The sequence below is a fragment of the Macrotis lagotis genome, chromosome 5, assembly GCF_037893015.1.
Source record: "Macrotis lagotis isolate mMagLag1 chromosome 5, bilby.v1.9.chrom.fasta, whole genome shotgun sequence".
Classification (NCBI taxonomy): domain Eukaryota; kingdom Metazoa; phylum Chordata; class Mammalia; order Peramelemorphia; family Peramelidae; genus Macrotis; species Macrotis lagotis.
In genome coordinates, this window is record NC_133662.1 from 198,651,335 (window position 1) to 198,662,130 (window position 10,796).

Sequence of the window (10,796 nt, forward strand, 5' to 3'; positions counted from 1 at the left end):
GTGGATATAGATGGGCATATTGGTAGAGAGTTAGGAAAATTGAACTGTATTAATCAAGCACATAAAGAAAAGTTTAATTAACAGCATATTTTGAAAAAAGCCACATTTCTTCAGTGTTTGTTAGGAAGATGGAGGCATGCACTGGAAACACTAATTCTAATTATTACTGTAAGTGGGAGTTTTTGGCACAAGGTCAAGAAATAATAGGCGAATGTGTGAATCTCACTATCCAGAGGCAGTAAGTCTAATCATTTGAATAAAGCCAGTTGTTTTTTCTTGGACTGTCTGTGTGCTGTTCAGTGTTCTGGATGAATCTAACACAATCAGCCTGTTCTCTGGTGTATAACCACTTCCTGCTGACTCAGGGCAACCTGCTTCCTCTGCCGTTTATTAAAATGAAGCATTCATATTAAAACTCCATTTTTTAGTGATGACCAAATATACATTAGTAATGACATTATTAAAACTATTTTGCTTAAAATGAACTTTCACACTAGCGTGTTGCAAAGAGGCACAAACAAATCTATCTAATTTACCCAGCAATTGTTTCAGAGAGTCTGCAGATCTTTCTCCCTGGCCCTATTTCAGAAGGGGATTTGATTCGTATTTCAGGAGACAATCTAAGTTTTTATGGCCATAAAAAATGAATACTGTTTCTACTCCTCTACAGAGCAAATAATGTATAATTCATAGATTTTCATTAACATGCAAATGTGAAATAGTGTCTCCTATGTTTGCATCTACTAATAATCTATTAAATATTTAGAAGCATAGTAAAGAATACTAAAAAAAATATTTGGTCTGGTTAACATTTAAGCACGTTTTTCTATAGTTTTTACATTTACCCATATATTGATTCACATAAAGTTAGGGAAAGGGTGGGGGCAAGAAGCAAACCCAGACAAAACTATTCAAGTAAGCTGCATTTGTAAAATGAGAATTCAACTGAGCATCTTAGCATGTGGAAAGGACTTCAGATATTGTCTAATTCAACTTACAGCTTCTCAGAGTAAAACGAATTGTCCAAGATCACAAAACTAAGTTGTGGCAAGAAGGAAAGTGACTTCAAGTTCCTTCATTTCTAGTGCTGGGCTTTGATTACTAGTTTAGCTAGCAATGGTAGCTTCATTCCTTTGGAAAGCTGTTAGGTGGTTCAGGAGATAGAGCTGACAATTTGAAATCAGGAAGACCCGGGTTCAAATGCTGTGAGACATTTGCTAGCTATGGGCAAACCACTTTAGATTTTCAGTCTTTCTTTCCTCATCTATAAAATGTTTTTTTGTGAGGACCAAATAAATTAACATATATAAAAGTGCTTTGCATGCCTTAAAGTGCTACCCAACTATAAGCCATAAGTATTATAATTTCTATTTGTATATTTCTTAATACTTTTCAAGATGCTTTTTATATGTGATACTATTTGTATAGACACATGTGCATAGAGGTAATATATTACCTCTATGTTATGTAATATAGTAGAATAATATGATATAAAATAACAACATAAGGGAACATAAAGTAACATAATATGACATAATGTGATATGGTATGATATGATAATATATAATATAATGCCATATAACATAATATTTAATATTTATATAATAATGTAGAATGGACCTGTGATTTCATTATACAGGGAATTCTAATTAGAAAACACCCTCTTCCAGTTCAAATTGACACCTACACCAATAACTTATATCCTTAAAAATCTGTCTGTGGGCACTGAGATGTTAAATTTTGCACAAAGTTTCACAGTAGAATTGTCAAAGCTAGAACTCAAACTCAGCTCTTTCTGAGTCTAGGGCCTATCCTCTATCCATTTTACCAAATCACAATGTAAAACAAAGCATATCATTTTTTTTAATATGCTTGATATGACCTTAGATGTTGCCATCAACTAAATCCTATTCAGAACAAATGAAGCCCTATCATACTCTAGGCTGGTATAGTGATGCCTATAGGGAATATTCTATTCTATTCTTACTTAAAGTGAATTTTAGAATTCATTTTTGGGAAAATGAAACTGCCCAGAGGAGCTAGAGTAAATAACTGAGAAACTTTATTAGACTAGAAAGAATTGAAGGGACTGGAATGAGGAGGGATTTTTTTTTCTTGAAGGGGGGTGGTGGTAATTGTGGAGCATAATCATTGTCTGCAAATTTTTAAAGGACTATTATGCTGGATTGGAACTAACACATACTTTATACTTTCAGAAAGCATAATGTAGTTATAACACTCAGAAGGTAGACTTCAAGCTGAGTAGGTCAATGACTCCATCCATGGTTCTAAACAAGTGATCCTATTACATTCTGTGATCCTTCCGTAATTCTCTTCTCTCACTACCACCTCTATTTGTCTAAATGACTGTTTCCCTATTGGCTTCAAATATGCCCATATTTCTTCCATAATAATAATGATAATAATAATAATAACAAATTATCTTTGATCTGCCCATCCCCACTAGCTAGCAACCCCTATCTATTTTGCTTTTTGTAGCTAAAGGGCTTGAGAAGGTGATCTATAATTAAAGCCTCCATTTCTTTTCTTCCTACTTTTTTCTTAACTCTCATTACCTCACTTCTGGGTTGTTGCAACAACCTGCTAGTGAATTTTCCTGACTCAAATTTCTCCCCAGTCCTATCCATCTTCTGTTTAGCTGTCACTGATCTTCCTAAAGTTAGATCTGGCTATGTCATCCCCTAGTTAATAAACTCCAGTGATTCCCTAGTCTCCAGAATCAAATATAACGTCTGATTGGCAGTCCTTCACAACCTGGCTCCTTCCTACCTTTCCAGTCTTTTTACATCTTACCTCTACAATCCAGAGACACTGGTCTCTACTGTTTCTCTCAGAAGACTCTCTAATTCTTGACCCTGAACATTTTCACTAGCTGTCCACTCTATCAGGTATAATCTCCTTCCTCATTTAAGTATTTTTCAAGTCCCAGCTAAAATCCCATCTTTTATAAGAATTCTTTCCTAATACTCCTTAAAGAAATACACTTTCCTTTGATGATTATCTCCAATTTACCTTGTATGTTGCTTAGAACTGTACACAGTTCTTTTCATGTTGTCTCCCCCATTAGATTATAAATATCTTGAGGTCTAGGACTCATGTCTCTTTTTTGGAACCCAAGAAATTAGTACAAAAGTTGCTATTGTAATGAATGCTTAGTAAATTCTTTTGGAATGACTTTCTGAATTTGCTGAGCACTGAATGACAAGATGTTAAGGTTTTGTATGGAACCAGATAGATCGAAAGCATTTGACTTGATAATATTACAAAAAGAAGTAATGTATTCCTCTATCCAAATTTTGCTAGCAATCTTAGGTGAAAGTCCCATGTAGTCCCTTGACAATGAGGATAAGGTCACATTTAATATGCAAGGGAAGATTTCTTATTGGTTATCCTGAACTTATTCTTTTCACTCTTTCAATTTCAGCATGCAATTTTATTCAGAGTAATAGCTCTAGGAAACAATCTATGGTTCTGTGATCATAAAACCTGATCAGCAAGGAATCCTACCCCATATCTGGTGGTTAGCTTTATCATGTGTGGCATTATATAAACATTTTTTTCCTCTGGCTTCTGCTCATGATGTCTGATAATTATTCAAAAAAGACATTTCTTTAATTTCATATGTCCAGGGGAGAAAAGCTTCTTTTCAGATTGCCTTTTTAGGGTGAGAATCTCTTGGTGATGACAAATCAAAAGTAGGACCTTCAGTCATCAATTGATTTGGCTTCAGTGATGAGAAATGTTCTTAAACTCTTTCCTTAAATACTTACCTGAATTGGGGTCAGCTAAGTGGTATAGTGGATGGAACCCAACCCTAAAGTCAGTAGGATTTGAGTTCAAATCTGACTTCAGATACATGAAACTTGCTTACTGTGACCTTGAGCAAGTCAACTCCAATTATCTCGCCCCCCCCCAAAAAAAAGAGCAAAAAACTCAAAACAAACTACTTACCTGATGTACGTGTCATTGGCCTGCTTTCAGTGTTCAATGGAGCAGTGTTATTTCTGACGTGCTATACAATTTGTAGAAGGTTAATTAGCAGCATAACTTGGTATAGTAATGTTGCCAGTCTCCTTCAAACGCAAATAACTGGGGGGGGGACCTCCAAACATTCTTGACTCACTTTTTCTAAAACAGGTCATAATGAAACCATAAAAGTTTTTTTCCTGTTAATGTTTTGTAGGATCAGAAAGAAAAAATAATAAACAAAAAACCAAGCTACTTACCTGAATTATGAGATTCTGGGGTTCTAACTGTGCATTAGTATAAGATACAAAAGAGAAGAGCAAAAGCATCTATCACATGATATATTGCCTAGAAATAAAAAAAAAAGATTGCTTCGATGAGTTAGAGATTTCCTTATAACTAGAGATGATCAAGCAGAATATATATGATGACTTCCTGGGGATGAAGGGATTTGATATTGCAATAGGATAATCATGTTGTTTGTTATTTAGAATATAGGATTGGTCTGAGGTATTATCTGAACCTTATGTCCATATAATCTTGGATTCTTAATAAAAGTTTGAGAAAGTCATGAATCATTCATTCGTTTAGCACATATTTCTTGAGGAACTGCTAGGAAAAGCCAATGTGTTGTCATAGTGAGTACTTATCTCAGTTTTGCCACTTGTATTCTCTTTGACCTTAAGCAAAGTTCCTGGCTTCAGTTCAAAGATGTATTCAACATGGTCTATGCCCTCAACAAATTAAACATTAAACAGGGTAATAACACATGCATGTAAATGTGTTACTTGTGACAAAAGAAAGTATGTGATCGGTGTCATAAGCATGATCCAGAATACTACAGTTGTGTGTGTGTTTGTGTGTGTGTTTGTGAGAGAGACAGAGACAGAAACAGAGACAGAGAGAGAGACAGACAGAAAGATGGAGAGAGAGAGAGAGAGAGAGAGAGAGAGAGAGAGAGAGAGAGAGAAATGATCAGAGAAAGTTTCATAGAGAAGGTGATATTTCAGCTTGCCTTTGATGAACTGGGAAGATTTTGACAGATTTAAATAAAGGGGGGTATTCTAAGTCAAAGGAATATAATGTCTAAAGATATATATATATATATATATATATATATATATATAGAGAGAGAGAGAGAGAGAGAGAGAGAGAGAGAGAGAGAGAGAATTTTGAATGTCAAGAATAAAAAATTGGGACTTTATTTGATTGATAATGAGAAGGCATTAAAGCATTTTAACTAAAAAGTGATAATAAAATATCATAGCAAGAAGGCTACTCTTGGGGATAACAAACAGGTAGACTGATGGGGAAGAAACTGGAGAAGACATAAGGGAGACGGCCACTACAATAGTTCAAAGAGGAAGTAAAAATAGCTTAGATATGCTCATAAGAGTCTAATGAAAATTTTAGGATAAAGAAATATTTATAATTCCATTTTCTTGGGAAACTAGAATTACTAACAGCTAGTTTTCTTTAATAAGATTATGACCAGTCAGTTTGATGGTAAAATATTGTCCTTCATTCTCTATGTTGTTTCTTCCTGGAATAAATTTGGATAATATAAAGAAGTAAAGAATAAGGATGCAATTGTTTTCTGAAAACTCTATGTAAGCTTAACATTTAAAATGAGTTCTTACTAAGTGGCTAATATTTTCAGATGTGTTTTGAGTACCACTTCAAAGGGATCATTTTTTGAATAAGAGATAGAGGAAAAGACCTGGATTAAAACACGTTTTCTTGTTTTTAATCTAAATATGATTTCTGTATTCCAAATACTGCTAGTTTATTTTATCTGCCTTCTATCCTTAAAGCAAAATAATGCTTATGCCTATTTAAGATCATCATTTATCTTAACTCCCACAGACAAATGCAAGAGTTTGCACAAACAATTCACACTAGAGATTGTCAAATAAGACAAAAGGCAAAGATAACCATTGTTGGAAGGTGGGTACTTTGTTGAACTATAAATTTGCCCAATCAGTTATAGTAAAATGGTACCTGACTAAATTTCAAACATCTTTTGATCTAGTGATATTACTATTTTAAATATAATCATAGAATGTTAAGAATGAGGAGAAAGAACTCATAAAAACAAAAATATTTTGAACAGAACTGTTTGTTGTATCAAAAACTAGAATCAGAAAAAGGTGCTTATCATTTGGGGAATGACTACAAATTAAAGCAAATGAATGCAATATGAAATTAACTTGCCATAAAAAGCGATGATTATGATGAAATCATAAAAATGTAGAAAGACTTATAGAAATGATGCCTATTAAAAGGAGCAAAACCAAGGAAATATTATATGCAAAGCACATTAATGTAAAGGAAAATCAACTTTAAAAAGCTAATGAACTCTTATAAAAGTAAAGATTTCCCTATGATTAATGAAGCATTCTATGCACTTATAAAAGAGATGATGTTGGATTAGAAGTGAAAAATGAGATTATACAGTTTTACATATGGCCAATGTATTGCTTTGTTTTGATTAACTATACATATTTGTTATAATGTTTTCAGGTTGGGGTGGGTGTTATTGAGAGTGATAAAAATATTTTTAAGAAGAGAATCTCTAATCTATTTAAAATACAAGGAAAAAATAAAATAAAAGTATTAAGGAGATATAGAGTCTTTTTATTTCCTTGTTGAATTTGGCAAATACCTTAAAAATTACTAATAAAAAGTCCACAGTTTATTAATCCTCTTTCTTATTCTTTTTAAAATACTGTAATATTTCTGATACTAACTTATGCTAAATTTAAAGCAAAATATAATAACAATCAGTTGAAAAACATAAAAGCATTTTAAATGATTACAAATATGAATGTAAATATATATTTAAAATTCTATTATTTATTTAGATCATATTATAAATAGTTTACTTTCATAAGGTACGAATAAAGCAATTCTTTTGTTTCTATCTTCTCATGTGAACTATTTGAGCTTTCATGTTATTTTTCTGAATATCCAATTGCTTTTTGTTTCTCTTCTTGTTGTCATTGTTTATATAAATTTGTTGTTATTCTTCTGTTTTCACTTGTCTTCTCATGCTTTAATTATATCTTCATATTTGCCATTTCTTATAGTGCAACATTATTCATTTTCTTCTTGTGCACATTTATTCAATCAATCCAATCATTGTGGATGTAATTTGATTCTTATTAATAATAGTAGAACAAGGTCTGTTACTGGGCTGCAAATGTAATCTTTAGGAATCACTGTCAGACCCTAAGATTAACATTCCAAAAGGGAAGAGTTGAAATCCTCCCAAACTCTGCCATCTCTGACCTCTTATAGACTCAGCAGTTGGTTCTCTCACCTAGTCAGTCCCATTCCCTACCCTTCCTTTCATCTTTTTTTTTAGGTTTTAGCAAGGCAAATGGTGTTAAGCAGATTGCCCAAGGCCACACAGCTAGGCAATTATTAAGTGTCTGAGGCCAGATTTGAACTCAGGTACTCCTGACTCCAGGGCCAGTGCTCTATCCATTGCATCACCTAGCTGTCTCCATCTTTTTTTTTTTAAAACCAGGGGTAGGGAAGTGTTTTAAATTAAGACCCTGAATCACACTCACAATTAAAACATAAATTTCATCTAAGGCAGAGAGAGATTCATAGTCTTTATTTGTCCTGTAGTCATTTAGTAATCCAGTAAAAACCTATAGACCCCTTTCAAAATTACAGTTTGTGGCCTACATCCATAATTGAAATAAGTGCTAAATTAGGTTATTGAAAATAAATATGTATTTTCCCCATTCAAGTTGATAGACTTCTAGAACATATCAATGGATCTTTTGAGAGTTCACAGAGTCCATGATAAAAACCCTATTCAGGAGGAAAAGGAAAGCACTGAACTTCCTTTTAAGATTTTCTACCTTAGAAATTTATTGGATTGTTAGTAAAAGTAAAATATTAATTCAATTTTGCCCTCAGGTGGCATCTATATAACCAAAGCATAATGAAAGTGCACCTGCTTACAAAAGCTGTGACAGAAAAATTAACTCAGAGACTCTCCTTTTCCCTCCCCACCCTTTGCATTTTCTGATCAAAATTAAGGAACGCATTTTTATTGAATTGAATTAGACTTTTAAAAAATGCCATTATTATCAGTATAAGATCAGTATAAAGCAAGTTGTCAATTTTGGGGTTAAATCTCCCTCAGAAGGCAAGGAGAAAAATAAAGGGGAATATTACATTTATGCCCTTCAGTTGAAGGGGTTTACAGCTGAGGGGGGAAAACTTATCTTCTATCTCTGTTGTGTCTACCTCCATCTACCTTTGGTAGATGATGGTGCTAATGCATCGGGGGAAACTTAAGAGCTCTCAAACACTTCCATTATTCTGGTTCAATACTGCTTCCAGCTTCTGATGGGGAAGCATAATGGCCTCTGCCTCTGCCTCTCTTTTTTCTTTTCAGACCCATATTTTTCCTGTCTCTCTCAATCCAAACTCAGTCAATAAGTATCTATCAGTGCCTACTATGTACCACTATACCTGGTGGCAGGGGCATACAAAAAAGGCAAAAGACAATTCCTGTCCTAAAGTTCACAATATAATGGGGAAGACAACAAGCAAATATATACAAGCAAAATATATAAATGATAAAAAGGAAATTCTTTAAAAAAAGGAAGGCACTAGAACTAAGAGGTATTGGGAAAGGCTCCATGTAGAAGATAAGATTTTAGTTGGGACTTAAAAGAAGACAGGGAAGTAGCCTGAGAAAATGTCCAGAACAGGGGCAGGTAGGTGGAGCAGTGGAAACTATAATAGCAACATTGTGCAGTGATGAACAGTTGATAGATTTAGCTCCTTTCATCAGTTCAGGAGCTAAAACACTTGTGATGCACCTCTCAGACTGGCCAATATGACCAGAAAGGACAATGATCAATGTTGGAAGGTTTGCAGGAAATCTGAGGTACTATTACAGGTTGGTGGAGCTGTGAACTCATCCAGCCTTTCTGGAGAGCAATTTGGAATTATGCCCAAAGGGCCACAAAAGTGTGCATGTCCTTTGATCCAGCAATACCACTACTGGGTCTATACCCTGAAGAGCTGAAGAAAAAGGGTAAAAACATCACTTGTACAAAAATATTTGTAGCAGCCCTGTTCATGGAACATTTTTGTTCTATTAGAAACCAGGAGGGATGGGAATTCAGGGAAGCCTGGAAGGATTTGTATGAACTGATGCTGAGTGAGATAAGCAGAACCAGAAAAACACTGTACACCCTAACAGCAACATGGGGGTGATGCTCAACTTTGATGGACTTGCTCATTCCTTCAGTACAACAACCAGGAACAATTTTGGGCTCTCTGCAATGGATAATACTATTTGTATCAAGAGAAAGAATTATGGATTTTGAACAAAGACAAAAGACTTTTACCTTCAAATTAGGGGGGAAAACCCATTATCTTATTATATAATTTTTCTATCTCATACTTTATTTTTCTTCCTTCAGGATATGATTTCTATATCATCACAATCAAATGAGATCAATGTATGCCATGGAAACAATGAAAAGACTAACAGACTACCTTCTGGGGTGGGGGGAGGGAAGCAAGAATAGGGGGAAAATTGTAAAACTCAAAATAAATAAAAATCTTTCTAAAAAACAAAAATAAAAGGCTTGTGATGGAAAATGCCATCCACATCAATAGAAAAAAATGGAATATTAATGTTGACTAAAGCATACTATATTTACACTTTAAAAATCTGTTAATTTCTTTTCTATTTATCATGTTTTTCTCTAGTTATGATTTTTATTTCACAACATGACTGGAAAATGGAAATATGGTAAACATGATTATACATGTATAATCTATATCAAATTATACCTGCTATGGGAAGGGAGGGGGGAAAAGGATGAAGTTAAAAAATGAAGAGCTCAAAACTTATAAAAAGTTGAATGTTGATAACTATCTTAGCATGTAATTGAAAAAATAAAATTTCAAAAAAGAGAAGAAAATCATTTTGGCAGATAAATGGAGGATAGATTAGAGTGGGGAGAGATTACAGGTGAGTATATTCACACTGTACTACTACAATAATTCAAGGGTGAAACTATAAGACCTCTACCAGATGGTGGCCATATCAGAGGAAAGAAGAGTACTCCAAAGATGTTGAAAAGATGAAATATGTCTTAGCTATAATAGATTGGATATGGAGTGAGGGGAGGGTCAGAAATAATGTGAAATCAAAGGTGATAGCTAGGTTATGAGCTTTTTCAGGATAGCTTATACAAAGACAAAATCAAAGAATCTACTGCCCTCAAGGAGCTTACCTTCTAATAAGTAGGTGAGTCAGCCTGTGTATACAGATAAGTAAAGTGGATGGTGTGCCCCAGAGCAAGTCACTTAAGCTCTTTTCCTATTTCATCATCTGCAAAATCAGGATATAATAGCAAATACTGAGCAGAGTTGTAAGGATCCGATGATATAATTGAAAAGAATCTGACAAAAAGCAAGCCCTGTTTAAACATTAGCAATTACTATTATTATTAAATTGTAAAGCACAGAGTTTGACACATATTAAATGCTATACAAATATATATATATATATAATTTTTATTATCATTATCACATCATCATCATCATCAACACCACCATCCTTAAATGGAATGGTTAGGAAAAGTTTAATGTAAGAGCTGGCACCTGAATTGTGCTTAGAAAGAAGCTAGGAATTACACATGGTAAATATGAGCATTTAAATAATGTATTCAGGAAGTCCTACTTGAGCCAATCTACTAGAGGAGGGCAAGTAGTCTAAAGAGAATGTCTACTGTTTCTCAACAATAAATTATGCCCCAGTTGCT

The 10,796-nt window shown here is 33.9% G+C and overlaps 1 non-coding gene across 1 annotated transcript; it reads left to right on the plus strand.

Moving 5' to 3' along the window:
* The first annotated feature begins 3,975 nt into the window (after positions 1-3,975).
* LOC141490328 (small nucleolar RNA SNORA19) lies at positions 3,976-4,106 on the plus strand. The gene has a single exon (XR_012469167.1). It is a non-coding gene; the product is annotated as a small nucleolar RNA SNORA19 (small nucleolar RNA).
* The last annotated feature ends 6,690 nt before the right edge of the window (positions 4,107-10,796 follow it).